General features: G+C 34.3%; 1 protein-coding gene across 2 annotated transcripts in view; it reads left to right on the top strand.

Annotated features, from left to right (window-relative positions):
- C8H4orf33 (chromosome 8 C4orf33 homolog) overlaps window positions 1-19,759 on the top strand; it is a 583,530-nt gene extending 563,771 nt beyond the window's left edge. The window contains exons 13-14 of one of the 2 annotated variants that reach the window (XR_014813039.1): window positions 8,148-8,326; window positions 17,491-19,759. The gene's annotated coding sequence lies outside the window, so the exon portion shown is untranslated. The remainder of the gene's footprint in view (window positions 1-8,147; window positions 8,327-17,490) is intronic. The other variant, XR_014813047.1, reaches the window with a different exon arrangement.
- Window positions 19,760-20,188: the final 429 nt, after the last annotated feature.

Here is a 20,188-nt window from a genome sequence, read left to right as displayed (position 1 = left end):
AATAAATTCATTGAGTAATATAAAAAAAGAAAAATATAAATCAAAAGTACAAAAATAACATTAGCCAGTTAGTAATAAAGTTGTAAATATACTTTTAAAAATAGCCTTTATTGAGATATAGACTTGTTTTAGAAATATTTTTTCATTAAACGTTCTCTTCGCAAGTGCTAATATGAAAATGATTTAAAGTAGCCAATTGGTGCTCACTTATCAATTTAACCTTATGCTCAATTTGCTAAAAGTTAAAATTTTATCCTCTTCTGTATTTTGTGAATGAATATGATTTTTTGGTTATATTCAGAATTGCAGTTATCTGTATCCCTTAGGAGCTATTTGGATGGAGTAGATGAATATGCTTGGACGTGGTTTATAAATAATTTTCAGGGTAGATAGCATTTTTATGCATATAATTTCATATTTCTTATATCACAAGATAGCAGAATCAAAAGGAAAGATTTTTTGTTTGATTCTGACTTCTTTTACAATTTAAGACTTGAACTTTTTGTCATCAAAATTTTATATTCAGACTTCAGTTTTCAGCTCTGATGTGTAAAGATCTTGTAAACTGTCACTGCTGTCCTTAAGCAACAAAAAGTTGAACAAACAGAAAAACAGTGACTTTTCTTGAATTCACAAGAGTACTGAGTTTTCAGGGCAAGTCATCACACTGAAGTTTGGAGAGACAGGCAAATATGGAGTCCAACCTGAGATCAGCTTACCTGTAGCACAAGTCCCTGGATCCATAAATTGATAGGAACACTTAAATGACAATTTTTACACAGAACCGAAAATTAGTATTGCAGTGGGAGATTCCTGGGAGTCACAGTTGAGGAGCCACACTTTTGGAGCTTTACCAGGCTTCCATAGTTATAATCAAGAAAGAGTCTCTGGCAGCGATGTGAAAGAGTACTTATGGTGATTACTTCTCTATAGCATAGGCTTACTTTTCAGGAGGAAAGACTTTACCATAGCCTTGTGGACAAAAAAAAATCTTCAATCTATAATTCTATATCCAATGAAATTATTTTTTAAAAGTGAGTGAGAAATAAAGGATTTCTCAAGGAAACTTATCATCAGCAGACCTGCTCTGCAAGAAATGTTAGAAGATGTTCTTTTTTGGGCAGAAGGGAAATGCTATGTTGGAAACATGGGACTGCATAAAGAAAAGCATCAGAAGAAATAAATTCAAGCAGTTTATTTTCTTTATTTTTAATTGATCAAAAAGATAACTGTTCAAAGCTATACTAGCAACAGTGTATTAGGTGATTATAGCATTTGAATAGATGAAATAAATGACAAGAATATCATAAGGGACTGGAGAGAGGAAATCCATATACTCCGTTATAAAGAACCTGCACTTGTGTAAAGTGTAATATTGTTATTTGAAGGTGGACTTAGATGAGTTGAAAATGTATACTGTATACTCTGGAGCAACCACTAAAAGTTTTTTTTAAAGAAACAGATTTGATCCACTAAGAGAAGATAAAATGAAATCACATAAAATGTTGTCAAGATCAGAGAAGGCAGAAAGAGAATCTGAGGATGACCTGAACACAGTTAAAACATGGTTTATATTAATCCAAATATATCAATAATATATTTAAATGTGTTAGTCTAAATATGCTAATTAAAGGGCAGAGATTGCAAGAGTAGATTAAGAAAAAATAAATGCCGCCTCTATATTGGTGACAAGAAACTCAATTTAAATCTGAAGAATAATTAGTTAAAAGTAAATGGATGGAGAAAGATGTACTATGCTAACTAATCAAAACAGAGCTGGAGTAGTTATATTGTCTTAGACAAAATAGACTTCAGCACAACAAAAAATTATTAAGGATTAAGAGGGGTACTACATAAAGGAATCAATTCTTCAGGAAGACTTAATCATAAATATGTATGCAGCTAACATCAAAAAATCAAAATATATGAGGTGAAAACTGTTAGAACTGAAAGGAGAAATAGAAAAATTCACTCTTATAATTGGTAACTTCAACACCCCCTGATGGTAATTGGTAGGTTGAGAAGGCAGAAAATCAATAAGAATGTAGTTGACCTGAATAACATTATCAATCACCTTTATCCAATTGATATGTGTAGAATACTCCATACTGCAACATCAGAATACATGTCTTCTCTCAAGTTTACATGGAACATTCACCAATATAGACCACATTCCAGACCACCAAACACATTTTTAAATTTAAAAGAATGGAAATCATATATGGTGTGTTCTCTAACCACAATGGAATTAAAATAGAAATAAAAAACAGAAAGCATTCTTAAGTATCCAGATTTGGATTTCCATTGCAATGCTCCAGTGAAAGAAAACAAGACTTCTTGGGGAAACAACTGACTCTAGGATCGAAATGGTGGATATTCAAGATAAACCTGGAGCATTTTGCAATGATAGAAAGTAAGGAAGTGCTTAAAAACACCTCCACCATAATGACGGAGCAAGTCAAAGGGACATGGGGGCCAACTGAAAGACCTCCTGATGCCCAAAGCAGGAACAGTTTGATCAAGTAAGTAAAGTAGCACTAGATAATAACCCAAAGTATAAAATAAATATTCATCAGGCCATAGTGATAAAAATAAATAATTGAAAAACTATGTAATGGAAAATAGATCTTCCTTGTAAATAATTCCAAATTTATGTAGATACTTTACTCTTATGTTTAACTGGTAGTTTCACTTAAGAATTGCACTTAAACTCCTAGTTTTCAGTACAGATTTTACTTTCCTAATTTGCTGTGACTGGAATCCTTTACTCTGGACCCTATCTCTGTTTCCATCAGAGACTGACAGGCAGGGCAACTGCCTGCTACAATAGTCTGGGAGTGAGAATTTGGGGATCTGCCTGTTCTCTATACAGTTATTAAAAAGAAAAGAAAACCTCTCTATTTTCAACTCCAGCATCAACACTGACTTGAGCTCATAAGGATGACGATCCTGAATCTTCTAGAGTTCCATGATGACAAGTGGGTTTTCTCCTTTTTGGCATTTCCACTGAATTTGAAATGATTTTCCTCCTTTCTAGTCCTACTACCACTTAAATAGTCCTTATTTATTGTGATTGAGGGTTGCAGATGCCTCCTGTTTTTTTTTTTTTTTAACCAATGATAGAGTTTCTGCTTGTGTTTTGTTCTTTCTGGTTTAGAAGTGATTTTTGAGAAAAGGGTACCAAAATATCTTCACTTTGTCATATTCAAACTTGAAGTCCACAGTTGGCTTCTTAAGGGTCCTTGTTATTTGATGACTAATCTCTTTTGACAATTCTACAAGAGCAGGCTGACCCTGATAACATTCTGCCACAACATTCATCAATAATGAAATGGCCTTTCCAGCAAAGACAATCACTTCATGACATTTTCAAAGCATTTACATATCCTTAAGGAAAATATGAAATATTTTACACCTTTCAAATTTTGCTGTCCAGGGAAACGTACCATGTTATTTTTTTTATCCCCTGAGTGTCTGGGTAGAGCATGGTTCTCTTCTAAAATAAATAGATTTCCATGCAAGTTAAAGGGAAATGTGGACCTAACTCTAGTTAGGTGATAAAAGTTAAAATTAAGTCAACAGTTGGTAAATATTTATTTCAGTGCTCATAGAGATTTCTACTCCATAGTTACAAAGTCTATGCTTTTCTTGATTAATTTGAAAAAGAACTGAATTAGATAAGACATTCAAATACACCTGAAAAAGTATACTTAATCATCAACAATGATAATTTTCCTGCCATGTCATTATATGTGAATTATTATTCTTATTAAATTAAGGGAGGGAGTTTTTCTTTCCTTTCTTCCCTTTGTCCTTCCTGCCTATATTCATTCATTATATATTTGTTGCCTGTTATTTTCCAGGCATTATTCTATGTTCTGGTAATCTGTTAGTGAACAAAGAAATGAAAGTATTTGCCTTCATGGTGACTGTGTTCTGATGGGGAGAATAATGATTGTTAACTCTTATGTAGTACTTATTGTGAGCCAGGTACCGTTCACTGTTCTTCACACACACTAACTCAATCAGCCCAAACCTGATAGAAACTGTTAATATTTTACTTATCAGCAAACCATGGCACGTTAAATAACTTGGCTAAGTTACACAGCTAGTACCTCACAGCGCTTGGACTTGAACCCCAACCATCTGGTAGTCAGAGACATTAAATTGAACTATTAGACATGTATATATGATATGATTGCTGATCTAATTTATATACTAGAATCAGTCAGTTATCAATTGGATCTATAATTTATTTTTTCCTTCCATATTTCAATAATAATATATGATCTCTGCAAAATATTAGAGAACATAGGAAAGTCATAAGAAAAATAAAATGATATATGGATTCTACTATGTGAAGACAGTTAACATATAGTTGATGTATATGTTCAAATGTATATACATATTTTGTGTATGTATTGCTCAATATATAAGGTTTTGAAATTTTCATTTTAACTTACATCATTATTTTAAGCTTCCAGTAATCATTTACATGGGTATATGTCCAGCTCTTTATACTGAAAATGTGTTTAATAAAAATTAAAGTAACAAGTTCTTTAAGCTTAGTCTCTTTTTTTTTTTATTTTTTTTCTATCATAAACTGCATAGAATATGTCTGGTTTTCCATTGTTAGAATAACTTCTTAGAAGTAGAACTATTGGAGAAAGAGTAAGCAGAGAACTTTTTAAAAAGATTTTGATCCATATTGCCAAATTATCCTACAGTAATGTTTAAATTACCAATACACATTCTTATATTCTCATGGCCAGTCAACCCCAGATATTAATATTGTTTATAATCTTTGCCAATCTGAGAGAAAATATAGTACCTCAGGATATAAATTATTTTCTTTTTTTTTTTTTGTCTTTTTGCCATTTCTTTGGGCCGCTCCCGCTTAATATGGAGGTTCCCAGGCTAGGGGTTGAATCGGAGCTGTAGCTGCCGGCCTACGCCAGAGCCACAGCAACGCGGGATCCGAGCCGCGTCTACGACCTACACCACAGCTCACGGCAACGCCGCATCGTTAACCCACTGAGCAAGGGCAGGGATCGAACCTGCAACCTCATGGTTCCTAGTCAGATTCGTTAACCACTGCGCCACGACGGGAACTCCTAAATTATTTTCATTGGATTTTTTTAGTGACCAAATATTAACATTTATTGTGGATTTGCTTTGATAGATTTATTTTGCATTTATTACCCTGATTTAGTTTTATTTTTTTTGAGAATTTATTTTTGCTTGCTTTCTATTACTACTGAAATTTCTTCATACCTTTATAAGCTTACAGTATTTTCTTTTTAAATGGATATATAAAAGTTCGTAAGGAAATTTTTTGTGACGTCTTTCTCTGACCAAAATGACAATACCTTTTATCAATGTTAGTCACCTTATTAGAACATTTCTTTGTCATATTTATTTACCTTACCACTGATTGGCAAATGAGATTCAAAAATAGCAAACTGGGGAGTTCCCGTCGTGGCGCAGTGGTTAACGACTCCGACTAGGAACCATGAGGTGCAGGTTCGATCCCTGCCCTTGCTCAGTGGGTTAACGATCCGGCGTTGCCGTGAGCTGTGGTGTAGGTCGTAGACGCGGCTCGGATCCCGCGTTGCTGTGGCTCTGGCGTAGGCTGGCAGCTACAGCTCCGATTCAACCCCTAGCCTGGGAACCTTATTAAGCGGGAGCGGCCCAAAGAAATGGCAAAAAGACAAAAAAAAAAAAAAAAAAAAAAGAAAGAAAATAATTTATATCCTGAGGTACTATATTTTCTCAAGAAATGGCAAAAAAAAAAAAAAAAAGCAAATTGATTGCTCCATTAATGACATAGTTGCCCTGTGTAAACTTATTCTTTTTACCTAACTGAAAAATATTTGAAATAAAGAAAGCTTTCATTATTAACTATTTAATAATAATAATGATTAATAGACCTCTGCCAAGTATGTTCATAAAATAATTTTTTTCTTAAATTTCCACTAACTTATAATTATTCAGTCCTGATTTTATTTATTGTGTCAAAATAAGAAAAGCTCCCAATTTCCTTAATGAAATTAATAGCTACATAAATTTCTTTTTATTTCAAATTATATTACTAAATATCTTGTGGATTGTTTAAACATATGTAGACATTATGACAGACTCTCAAATAATAGTAATAATAACTGCAATAAGTAAACTTAAAATATGTCATGTTTCTTAACAAAAACTAACATTTAAAAGGTTATCTTAAGTATCTAGAAAGAGTCCTCTTACGGATTGCGGCATCTTTATCTGCTGTCTGGTGGGGTTTTATTTTTTATTAAACGAGCCTACACTCTCTGCCTCTGCCTTAGTATCTAAGAGAGAAAGAAAGCCAAGTAAGTTAAAGCAAAGCCATGTACCCACTGTTCTCTAAAACTCTGCACTCCCACCCACTGCCTTTTTCCCCATTAGAACTGTGGTGACCCTTTAGGTGGCACCATTTAAACTCCAGTCCTGCCTGCCCCTGTTAGACTCTCAATACTTGTTCACCTTTTGTGTCCATAACTCTGGCTGATGCACAATTTTCAAGATGAATAGAAGCCATTGTAGGACCAAGTTGCTCCCTACCTCTGTCCAATACGAAGTCATCTGTTAGACTTATATCAGCTCTTCAGCCGAGGACATGGCTTCATCTGCCCTGCCCTGGCTGCTTTTCAGTCAGTATCCACAAAGCTTCCTGGAGAGCTACATCTTACTCATGGTAAAGCACTAAATACAACCAGTCTTTCCTTAATCAGTTATATGTCTTTAACAAACACCCAACAAAAAATTTCATTCTTTTTTTAGACATTTTTTTTTCTTTTTCTACAATGAGTAAAATTTATAAGGAAGAGAATTTGTAGCACCTGGACAAGTATGTTGATGTCACTTAGAATCACAGAACAAAATCTTTTACCTTGGTGATGGCTAAATCACTTTTTGTAATTTGACTTAACTCCACAGTTAAGTCTTGAGTTGTCAGCCTAGGTTTCCATGTGATCTTTAATTTTAATAGCTGCATGCTATTGTGCACTAAAAGACTAGTTTATATCCCTGGCTAAATGAAAACTAAAGACAAGAAGAGTTATTTAAAGATAGTATTTGGTTATTGGTAATTATTACCAATTTTAAATACACAGGGGGGGGGGAATGTTTTACTCTAGTCATGTAAGAAACAAAATAATATCATTACTGGGATAGCTGAATATTGCAAAGATATTTGTAATATTGTTATCGCTTCTTAGCAGGAAAAAAAAATCCCTGCCCTAGTGCATTCAATTGGACAGAATGTCCCATAAAACTGTCAAGTTAATCTGAATCATAGATGTTTGACAGGCAAATAAAGATGAAAATCATTGTTCCAAAAATTGGGGATTATAGATCTCCTACAGAAATATACATGTTCAATTTAATAGTGATAATCCTTCAATTTAGATGAGCAGCATTATCTGCCTTGATAATATTTTTTAATATCAAGGGCAGGATTTTATCTTCCAGATCAAAAATACTTTGAAAAAATATTACTTGGGGACCCTATGCACATTGTAAAAATAAAAATAATGGTCTAACAGGATTTTTTAAGAGATATGAAAGTGGAATTAGAAGTGATGCATGTATAGGTTAAAAATAATCTCCTAAATCTTATTTTCAATCAAATTTTATAACAAATTCCAACCACTTTGTTTGTCCCTGTTAAGGAAATTCATCACTGTGGTTATTCCTCCACTAAAACTGTCCTATTAAATCTCTAAAAAAAATATGGAAGAATGATTTACTATCTTAAGAATATTTACTGAAGGTATTTTAGGAAATCTTGACCTTTAAATACAGCTTTCATATGCAGTCCTTGCAACTATTTCATTTCATAAAATAACAGAAAAAATATAAAGAAAAGTAATAAGCAAATATAATCAAGTATGCTACACCGTTATTTTTAAAATTACTTAGTGAATTTTATTACATTTATAGGTGTACAACAATCATCACAACCAATCAGACTTGCTAATAGCTTTTATTTTTATATTTTGATGAAAAAATTAAATTGTTTTGTGTAAAATGTAATGCGAAAGTTCCAGTATGGGTTTTTATTTCAGTGAGGATTAGAGATTGTTGAACCTCTTTTTCATTCCTTTTTTTTTTTTTTTAAGAGGCTGTTAATTTTTATTTATTAATGGTGGAACGTTCTGGAAGGAAGGAGAGGAAGAAGGGAAAAAGAGAAGAAGGAATGCATGTGTTTAGCTGACTTTTATTTCAAGATTCTATGTGCCCTATTTTGTGTTTGAATCATCCAACTTGAATAAGGTCCTGTATATAATAATATGCAGAGGTAAGATCCAAAGTACATTCTCTTTACTTTACTACCCTGCCTAACTGGTAGCATTAAAAATTGTGTAGAAATCAAATGTCAACAACAGGGAATATTCAGTGAGAACTGTAAAAATATTGGGGTTAAAAAGACAAATTTATTGTACTCAATAATGCCATGGAAAATGGGCAGGATTAAACAATTATTCTACATTGTCTGTTTTTTAAGAATTGAGTAAATGTTTAATAAGAACACTGTAGAAAAAATGTTTTTGCTGTGTCTGAAATTTTTTTAAATTTTACTGAAGCATGGTTAATTTATAATGTATTAATTTCTGCTGGATAACAGTCATTCAGCCATCTCTCTCTCTCTCTCTTTTTTCCATTATGGTTTATTACAGGATATTGAATATAGTTCCCTGTGCTATATAGTATGAACTTAGTGTTTATCCATTCTATATATAATAATTTGCATCTGCACATCTCAAATTCCCAATCCTCTCCTACCCGCCTTCCTTCCACTCGGCAATCACATGTCTGTTACTCCATGCCTGTACATCTGTTTCTGTTTCTTAAATAGGCTCATTTGTGTCATATTTTAGATTCCACATATATGTGATATCATATGGTATTTGTCTTTCTCTTTCTGACTTTGCTTAGTATGATAATCTAGGTCCATTTGTATTGCTGAAAATGGCATTATTTCATTCTTTTTTATGGCTGAGTTAGACTGCATTGTGTGTGTGGGTGTGTATATCTCACATCTTTTTTATCCATTCATCTGTTGATGGGCATTTAGCTTGCTTCCATATATTGGCTATTGTAAATAGTGCTGCAGTGAACATTGGGGTGCATGTATCTTTTCGAAATAGAGTTTTGTCTGGCTAAATTCCCAAGAGTGGAACTGCTAGATCATATGGTAGTTCTATCTTTAGTTTTTTAAGGAAACTCCACAGTGTTCTACATAGTGGCTACACCAAATTACATTTCCACCAACAGTGTAAGAGTGTTCCCTTTTCTCTACACCCAGCTCCAGCATTTGTTATTTATAGACTTTTTGATGATGTCTATTCTGACCAGTGTGAGGTGGTACCTTATTGTAGTTTTGATTTGCATTTCTCTAATAATTAGTGATGTTGAGGATCTTTTCAAGTGTTTTTTGGCCATCCATATGTCTTCTTTGGATGAATGTATATTTATGTCTTCTGCACATTTTTTAATTGTATTGTTTGTTTTTTGTTAAACAAATATTTGTATCTGTCTTTAGCAATGACTGCAGAGATCCATTAATATTTTAATACAATTTATTATGTTCTTTAACAGAAAAGTTGCTTTAATATTTTTATTGAGTTAGTTCAAAGGAATGAATCAAGCACATGATCTCTGAAATTGTCAGATTCTACATTTTTGAAGGCATAATTTATAAAATCAATGAGACAACTTAATGTTTTTATTTTACTGTGGTAAGAATAACTAAAAATTCATCCTCTTAAGGCATTTTTAGGTATGCAATACAGTATTGTTAACTATGGGCATGATGTTGTACAGCATATCTTTAAAAATTATTCATCTTGCATGGTTGAAATTTTATGCACTTGATAAGAAACTCCTTATTTTCCACTTTCACTAGCCCCAGGCATCTACTATTCTACTCTCTGATTCTGTAAGTTTGACTATTTTAGATAAGTGAAATCAAAAAAAAAAAAAAAAATATATATATATATATATTTATATATACACACACACACACACACACACACACATATATATATATATCACATTTGTAAATCCATTCGTCAGTGAATGGACATTTCATTTATTTATTTATTTTTTAAGTATTTTGGCTATTGCGAATACTGCTGCAATGAACATGGGAGTACAGATACCTTTTTGAGATTCTGATTTCAGTGATTTTGGATATATACCCAGAAGTGAGATTGCAGGCTCATGTGGTAGTTCTGTTTTTAATTTTTGAGGAACCTCTGTACTGTTTAACATAGTGGCAGCACCATTTTATATTCCCAGCAAGGGTACAAAGGTTCCAATTTCTTTACATCCTCACCAACACGTGGTTATTTTTTTTAAGTAGTAGCCATCCTAAAACTTGTGTGATGATATCTCATTGGGGTTTTGATATGCCTTTTCCTGATAATTAGTGACATTGAGTGTATTTTCATATACCAGTTGTTTGTTTGTATTCAAGTCCTTAGCTCATTTCTTCATCAAGTTATTTTTGCTTTTGGTGGTGAACAGTAGAAGTTCTATATATATTTTGGATATTAACCCTTTTTCATAAATATGAATGTTATATATATGTATATATGCAAAAAATTTCTCTCATTTCATAGCTTGCCTTTTTATTTTTGTTTTCTTTCCCTTCACAGAAGGACTTTACTTTGATGAAGTCTCACTTACCTATTTTTTGCTTTCTTTATCTGTGCTTTTGGTGTCATATCCATTAAATCATTGCCAAGACCAATGCCATAAAGATTTTTTTCCTTATGTTTTCTTCTAGGAGTTCTACAGTTTTAGGTCTTAAATTTAAGTATTAAATCTGTTTTTTATTGAATTTTGTGTATGATGGAAGATAAAGGTCCAATTATATTTTTTGAATGTAGCTATCCAATTTTCTCAAGATCATTTGTTAAAAGACTGTTATTTCTCCATTGTATATTCTTGGTACCTTTGTTAAACATCAGTTGACTGTACGTGAGTGGGCTTATTTCTGAGCTCTCTGTTATGTTTTATTGGTCTGTATGTCTATTTTTATGACAGTGTCATGCTGTTTTGATTATTGTAGCCTTGTAAAATATTTTGAAATGCTGAAGTGTGAGACCTCCAGCTTTTATCTTCTTTCTCAAGATTATTTTGGCTATTCAAGGCCTTATGTGCTTCCATGCAAAATTTATTATTGTTTTTCCCATTTCTGTATTTAAGTGTAAAATATATACTAAAATGCAGTAACGTATTTAGATCTATCTTTTAAAAAGTTTTTTATATTATTATTTTCTATAATCAGAAGACATTATTTTAGAAACTATTATTTATAATAGTATAAACTTTCATGTTTTTACCCTTTTATGGTTTTGATGACTGCTCTTAAGGATGCTCTATCCTTTGAATTACACAGCTATATTTGATGGAACTAACAGGTATCATTTGTTTTTAGATTGTAAATCTGACTCAGGAAGTTAAAGAAATAATTTTTAATGTCACACAGCTAGTAATGGATAGATACAGGACTTGAAACAGGTTTATTGACTCTTCTAGAACTATTTATGTATAAATATATTTATATATGTATAGTTGGAGATCTTTCTAAAAATATTTCCAGACACTTCACTGTGTATTTGAGATGAATAAACTCTGTTATGTAAGGACAATATTTGTAATACTATAGATCTTGATCTGTAAGATGCTAGCTTAAGAACCTCAATTGAACATTATTATAGATTGCTTACTAGGTACCTGGCATTTTGCTGTTCCTGGATAAAAATGTGTAGATGAAACATTAGCCCTGATCTCAGGAAGCACTCAGTAATGGAGGCAGGTAAATATATGATGTAATATGAAGTAAACAGAGAGCCAGTAATTAAGGAGTATACAAGAAACCCAGAACAAGGAGGAGCCTTCAACTCTTTTTGGATTGAGCTGGCTTCATGGATGATAGAACAACGAACTGGAGTTTGAAGGAACTCATTTCCCACTATGCATAATATGAAAACAGCAAGTTTTCCAGCTTGGTGAAATGAAAACCAAGTGAAATGTAGCTAGCAAAACTGTTTCCCCCTGATTCCCATTCCAAAAATTCCTTCTTTTATATTCAGTATATTTGTTGGTAATAAAACTAGTCACCCATTATCTAAAAGAGAAAACCAGCCCTACTGATTCTCTTCCTGACATAATCTTACATCAGTACACTTTGATATTTCCTATGGCCATAACAGCTCTGAGCCAAACCATTGAAAAGGTCTTTTTGCTGTTTTCCTATGTACTACCACCAGAATAATCTTCCTAAAAATGCAAATCTGGCCTGTCACTATGTGGCCAGAAACACTTCAGTTATTTCTAGATAAATGTCAAGTTGGTCTTTATAACAAATCAATCACTTTTTCTTAATGTTTAGATTTAGAAAAGCATTTAGAGACTTGGGATTAACAGGTGAAATTCAGGTTTGTGGGAGTACCCTAGAATTTGAATTACTAGAGAGAGGAACTTGTCACCCTTGCTCACCCCCAAACCTAGCACCTAGCAAAGGCCAGGCTCTTGATATTATTTACTGAATATGTCAGTGGACTTGTACAAACATTGTAAGTTAAATGCTAGTGTTTATAAATGATACATGACTATTAAAATCTCCTATTTACTGTGTGCAAGTCATTGTGCTAGTTGCTTTTCATTGCTTTTCATCACCTTTACTTATATTATCTCTAGTCCATATATTTGTATTATCCTCAGTCTCTAGATTGTTGTCAAAGGACATTGTGGTCTCTATTTTATCAGTGCAATAACTGAGACTTAGAAAGGTTAAAAACTTGCCCAAAGTCATGTAGCTGATGAGTGGCAGAACGGAGGTTCAAAACAAGGGCTTGGCTCTAAAATCTGTACTCTTCTTTACAACAATGTGCCTCCTTCTATCTCTTGTGTGTCCCATCTGTCTACCCTTATTAATTAAGGTAACAAAAGGTCTTATTTATAAAATTTATCAGCCTTATATCAGAGGAAGTTTTCTGTGTACATAACACCCTCCGCTCCCCTAGTTCCCACCCTAAATATATTGGAGCTATTTTAAATGAAAAGATTTTCAAAGGCTTTAGAGAGGAGTGGTAGATTTGGAGATAATTGCTCAGCTTACACATCACTATTTTAACTTAAAGGATTTTCTGATCGAAATAAACATACAGCTCTTACAGAATTTGCCTCCTCAAAGAATTTACTGTGTTTACAAAGACTGTATTTTCATAGTGTTTTAATAGATTAGGGATTTATCTCCATTGGGCTTGATGGATTAAACCTACCAGGCTTATGGCTTCACATTGGCACACATTAGAGATGTATCTATACTTGTAATGAATCCTCTGAAGATTAGATTAAATTCTAACAACATTATATAAATGAAATCTAAAGGGCTAATAGTTTTTGTATGGATGAGTTAGATAGGAATAGGCTACTCATCACAAAGAACTAAGGAATCAGATTTTAGTAGCTATAGTTTGGTTATTGTTTTTACTTCTATTATTTATTGTTTTGTTTTTTATTTTAGTGTTCCATTTCATAAATTTGAGTCTTTATCAAAACTATCTTGCGACTTTTGGCATGTAAGAAGTTTGGAAGTCATCACTCCATTCTAACAAAGAACTGAACAAACTCTAAAATCAAAAACTTCTCTTAAAAAATGTTGAAGACATTTTTCTGTTCTTAAAGAAAAGTGAGGTCACACGGCAAACTGCTGCCCCTCAAATTGAAAAGACAGATAGGCAAATGCAGAGAATCACAACTTACTGGAGCAGAAACATCCATGGGAACAAGAGTTGGGTTAGGAAATCTTGAATTGTAATTTCCAAATTGCTAGAAGCTCAGTTGACAAGTCTGAGAGTTAAAACTCTAGGGGGACATAGAGAGAAGCTCCACACTTTTGTGAGTTTTACCTCCAGGAGCTTAGCCTGATTCATATCAATTAAAGTATAACTACCATTTGATCTAGCAATCCCATTTCTAGTTATATAGCTGAAGGAAATAAAAACACTATCTGGAAGAGATGTCTGCATCCTCATGTTCATTGAAGTATTGTTTCCAGTAGCTAAACATGGAAACAACTAAGTGTCTACTGATGGACAAATAGATAAAGAAAACACTGTGTATGTGTGTGTGTGTGTGTGTGTGTGTGTGTGTGTGTAACAACTAAACAGACAACCTTAACCTCCACACTCAATTACTACCAATGACTAACTCACCTCTTCCGTGTTAGCTCATCTTCTGTATTATAGCTGTAATTATCTTCCATACAAACACACACACACACACACACACACACACACATATATACTCATTTTATTCCTCAACTTAAAATCATGGCTCATTTCCCATTATCTATAAATGATATCCAAACTTTTTTTGTTGTTCCCAGGCTAGGGGTCGAATTGAATTTACAGCTTCCAACCTGTGCCACAGTCACAGCAACGTGGGATCTGAGCCACACCTGTGACCTACACCGCAGCTAATGACAACACCAGATCCATCACCCACTGAGTGAGGCTAGGGATTGAACCTGCATCCTCATGGATACTAGTCAGATTCATTACTGCTGAGCCACAATGGGAACTTCCCCAAACTATTTTAACACAGTATAAATCTCTCCCCCTCCTTTGGACCATACCTACTTCTTTAGCTTTATCCTCATTACTTCCTTCCCTAACCATATATGCCAGCAATATTATTTTATATTCATGAAGAAAATCACCTCAGTTATGATTTCACTGTCTGCTTTAAGTATCTTCTGACCATCCAAGTCTGAGTTAGGTGTTCGGTTCCTCTATAGAACACTGTTATCTCCTTTTTTTTGTGGCGATTATCACATTCACTTTAATTCACTATTCACTTGTATGCATCCCTACTTGGCTATACAATTTCTATGAAGGAGTGTCTGTTGTCTGTCATGCTTCCTTGTATAGTCCCTGAAGTTTATAGTGAGAGGGTATAACACACATGCATGTGTGAATGAATGAGTAAATTTATTTTGAAGTGTTTGCAAAAGAATGCAAGGGGAGGGATAATTTAGCAGTAAGGAAAATATCATTTATTTAACACAAGTAATTGTGCTAACTGTTTTTAAATGTATTACCTTTTGAAATCTAAAAAATTCAAAACAGATATGGTCAAACTAATGTTTGAAAAGGTTAAGTACCTTACTCAAGATCACATAGGTCACAATAAATAGAACTTGGGATTTGAATTCTAAAAGTTATGGGGTAGTCTTTTTTTTTTTTTTTTTTTTTTTTTTTCTTTTTGCCTTTTCTAGGACCGCTTCTGTGGCATATGGAGGCTCCCAGGCTAGGGGTCTAATCGGAGCTGTAGTCACTGGCCTAGACCAGAGCCACAGCAACGCGGGATCCGAGCCACGTCTGCGACCTACACCACAGCTCCAGCAGTGCCGGATCCTTAACCCACTGAGCAAGGCCAGGGATCGAACCCGCAACCTCATGGTTTCTAGTCGGATTCGTTAACCACTGTGCCACAACGGGAACTCCTATGGGGTAGTCTTGTCTTGTCTTTTCTTTCCTTTCCTTTTCTGGACCATACCTACAACATATGGAAGTTCCTGGGCTAGGGATTAAATCAGAGCCACAGCTGCCAGCCTATACCACAACCACAGCAACGTGGGATCCTAGCTGTATCTGTGACCTACACTGCAGCTTGCAGCAGTACAAGATCCCAACCCACTGAGCGAGGCCAGGAATCAAACCTGCATCATCATTGATACTAGTCAGAGCTTAAACTGCTTAGCCACATGGGAACTCCAGGGTTTTATCCTCTATACTATTCTTTCATTCATTCCAGAAGCTTAGAGAATAGTTTAGGAGAAGAAATGGGAGGCATTATGAATTTCTTTGGTAGGAATTCATTTAAAACTGTTGAGACATCTCATAATGGTAAGTCTGTGATGAATTTTTTGTGTCTTTGATACTTTCAAAACTCACCTAAGTGCTGTTATTCCAGATCCCATGTCAGCAATGTGAGACATTTTTATTATTTCATCAGTTATGGTCTTATTCAGTATGCTGAACTCAGTTCAGAGATATTTATCAATTTATCCATCATTGAATCATTGAAGACTTCTGTCCTAGAGATGTATGAAGAAATACAATGACACATACTGAGAGTGAGGGAACGAGGTCGAAGATATTGATAACCACCCTGAAAAATCTGATTTAGAATTCTGTGGTATAAAAGATGAGAAGAGGAGTTCCTCTCGTGGCACAGTGGTTAACGAATCCGACTAGGAACCATGAGGTTGCGGGTTCCATCCCTGGCCTTGCTCAGTGGGTTAGGGATCCGGCACTGCCGTGAGCTGTGGTGTAGGTTGCAGAAATAGCTCGGATCCTGCGTTGCTGTGGCTCTAGCGTAGGCCGGCGGCTACAGCTCCGATTAGACCCCTAGCCTGGGAGCCTCCATATGCCGTGGAAGCAGCCCTAGAAAAGGCAAAAAGACAAACAAAATAAAAAATAAAATAAAAGATGAGAAGAGCTGTTCTACACAATAGCAGTTGTAAATTCTTTGACTAAAATAATGAAAGGTCATTCACATAATATATATATTTGCTATATATCAGACACTGTTCTAGTGTGCTTTACAGTTATTAATTCAACCCTACCAACTATCCAGTGATGAGTTATTCCTCTTCTTCTGGTTTATTTAGGAATTCGAGGCACAGAGATTGCCCAAGATCACATAAGTTAGTAACTGAATTGAAATTTCAACCCAGACAGTCTAGTTTCAGGGTTTTTGGCTATAACCATGGTGTGACTTTAAAATAGCATTTTTAAATGTCTTTTCTCATGATACTTTGAATATAAATTTTGTTTTTAGAAGCTGTTGCTTTTTTTCTTTTTTTCTCTTTTAGGGCTGTACCTGCGGCATATGGAGGTTCCCAGGATAGGTGTCAAATTGGAGCTGCACCTGCCAGCTTACGCCACAGCCACAGCTTGGGATCCAAGCTGCATCTCCAATCTATACCACAGCTCACAGCAACGCTGGAGCATTAACCCACTGAGTGAGGCCAGGGATCAAACCCGTGTCCTCATGGATCCTAGTTGAGCCATGACAGGAACTCCAAAGCTGTTGCTTTTTGTAGTTAGTTATAAACTTGTTCTCTGGCCTACTGGGAAAGATGTGTTGTATACTGTATTTCAGTTTTCTTGGATGGTAGCAAGATAGCATTTGTTTCTAAATAAAGACAGAATAAAGAATTTCAAAGCCATTTTGCTTCATTTTGTGCCATATATATATATATATATATATATATATATATTTCCGTAGCCTCTGATCAAAATGACCTTAATGATCCCTCAGCTTGACTAAACTGTAAATAGGCCTCTTCCTTACTCTAGGCCCCTGAACTCCCTTTTCTTAGAGCATTTACTTTAAAAACCTTGTAATTATGTTTTCTCTGTCTGTTTTACAACCCAGAAATATCTTCCTCAGGCTCTGAGAAACTCTCTTTGAAATGTCATCAAAGAAGAGAGCACCCCCATCTCCCAGTATCCCTTTGAGAGTGTGAACCTAACTTTGGTGGATGTCTTGCTACAAGTTGGTAAAACTATTTCCTGCCAAAAGGTAAGAAAACTTTCCTTTTCAGATAAAGCCAATTAGCAAAGACCGATAGCCTATGATCTCCCTCTCGCTGTGGCCTTTAAAACCTCTGCTACCCATTGTTTCAGTGTAATTGAGTTCAAACCTAAATCTGGACTCTTTCATCTACTACAATAGCCTTGAATAGCATGTTCTTTGCCTGTTTAACTCTTTCTGCTGCAATTTTTGCTTCAACAATGTATCTGTAGAAAAAAGCACATGACAAAACCAAGGTTTATGTGTTGACATTAGAGATCAGCCTTTCCTAGGTCTTAATTCTTTACAAACATTCAAAATTGTAAGACTTTGGTGAAGAAGAATAGATTTGTTATTTTATATTTTTTGAAAGAAAAAATTGAGCCTCAAAATACTCTTCTTTAGGCTCTTATTTAATATCAAATGAAAAAAAAAAACCTATTCTGGAGAAGAAAGTAAATTTCCTCCACTTTTAGTGGTGGGCTTAAGGTATTACATCTCTTAAAGGTTGAGAAAGTAAGGATCTGAAAATGTGTATTTATGTAACCGCATGATGGTGGGGTGAGTGGTTAGGGGCTGAGGGAATTTTAACTATAAGAATTACATAAACCAACAGAAGTTAAGAAACAGATAACTTGAAAGAGAATACTTGGATTTAAAAGATTAAAAGTGCTTGTTTTAATCATATATTTCCTTAGGCAATAACATTTGGTCCATTCATTTGTTTGGAAGGAAGAAATAACAGGAGGATAAGATAGATATCTGAGGGAATTACTATTGTTTATTACTGCCCAGGTTCATTTAAATATATTTAATGTAACCAAAATAGAGAGCTGTCAGCTATTCTAATTGCTACTTTCATTTTATTAAAAAATTCTCTTGAGGTTTTCATTGAAGTTTGACAGGAAATAAAATTTCCCCCTCTTTTTTTTCCCCTTTGGAAGTTTTCAATTATACTTCCGTTATTTATCTAGCATTTTCATAGGGATCTGAGATTTTTTTCTTCAGAAATAAAAAGGGTAGTATTCTCAAGTAGGACACATTTTATTTCTTCCTTCCATGTTAAAAAAACCCAACACAATATTTGCATATTTTTCAAATTGCTTTGTGTGCTTTCTGAAGCACTGGTAAGCAAACCAGCACATTTATACATTTATCTAAGGAGGAAATGATATCCTAAAATACATTGAGAAACCTAACTTGTTTAAGAGCTTCTCAGGGTTAATGAGAAAACAAAACAAAAATCTATAAAATGCGGCCAACAAGCACATGAAAAAATGCTCAACATCCCTGATTATTAGAGAATTGAAAATCAAAACTACCACGAGACACCACCTCACACCAGTCAGGATGGCCATCATCAATAAGTCCACAAATAACAAGTGCTGGAGGGCTGTGGAGAAAAGGGAACCCTCCTGCACTGTTGGTGGGAATGTGAACTGGTACAGCCACTATGGAGATCAGTATGGAGGTACCTTAGAAATCTATACATAGCACTACCATATGACACAGCAATCCCACTCTTGGGCATATATCCAGACAAAACTTTCCTTCGAAAAGACACATGCACCCACATGTTCATTGCAGCACTATTCACAATAGCCAAGACGTGGAAACAACCCACATGTCCATCAACAGATGATTGGGTTAGGAAGAAGTGGTATATATACACAATGGAATACTACTCAGCCATAAAAAAGAATGACACAATGCCATTTGCAGCAACATGGATGGAAGTAGGAACTCTCATACTGAGTAAAATGAGTCAGAAAGACAAAGACAAATACCATATGATATCACTTACAACTGGAATCTAATGAACGGCACAAATGAACCTTTCCACAGAAAAGAAAATCAGAGACTTGGAGAATAGACTTGTGGCTGCCTGGGGGAGAGGGAAGGAGTGGGAGGGATCGGGAGCTTGGGGTTATCAGATGCAAACTATTGCCCTTGGAATGGATTTACAATGAGATCCTGCTGTGTAGCATGGAGAACTATGTCTAGATACTTGTATCACAACAGAACAATGGGAGGTAAAAAATGTATATATGTAAGTGTAACTTGGTCCCCATGCTGTACAGCGGAAAAAAATAAAAAATAATAAAATAAAGTTTAGGGCAAAAAAGAAAAACCCTGTAAAATGTAAAAAACATCATAAATAAATTAATTGATTTAGTGGCTTTCTTTAGGACACTTGAACAATGTGTAAAAGGGTTTTTAAGTATAAAAATTAAAAATTGAATACTCTGGAAGAAAATATATATTGTTTGAGAATAGTTAACTGATTTGGGAGAAACAAAAATAACAAGAAATGCAACCCAGTATATTTGATAAAGTATTTTTTATGTATCTGCCTTCAGGAGATAAAAATTAAGTAAAACATTGTTTTCTCATAATTTCCATCAACTCCAACAACAGGCACTATTTTGCTTAATATTTTTAACCCAGGAATGGGCCCTTTTCAAGTTATATTTGTGAAAGCTATATGAAATCTAGTTTAAAATGTAATATAAACACCACGAGGTGGCTATTTATGGTCATTCATTTTGGTTGTTTCTGG

This window comes from Sus scrofa, chromosome 8 (genome assembly GCF_054392235.1).
Source record: "Sus scrofa isolate SSC_HxYL_T2T_F1_AM1 chromosome 8, Sscrofa_HxYL_maternal_Yorkshire_Landrace_v2.0, whole genome shotgun sequence".
Classification (NCBI taxonomy): Eukaryota; Metazoa; Chordata; class Mammalia; order Artiodactyla; family Suidae; genus Sus; species Sus scrofa.
The sequence above is the reverse complement of the archived record's forward strand: the minus strand, read 5'-3'. Positions and strand labels throughout refer to the sequence as shown.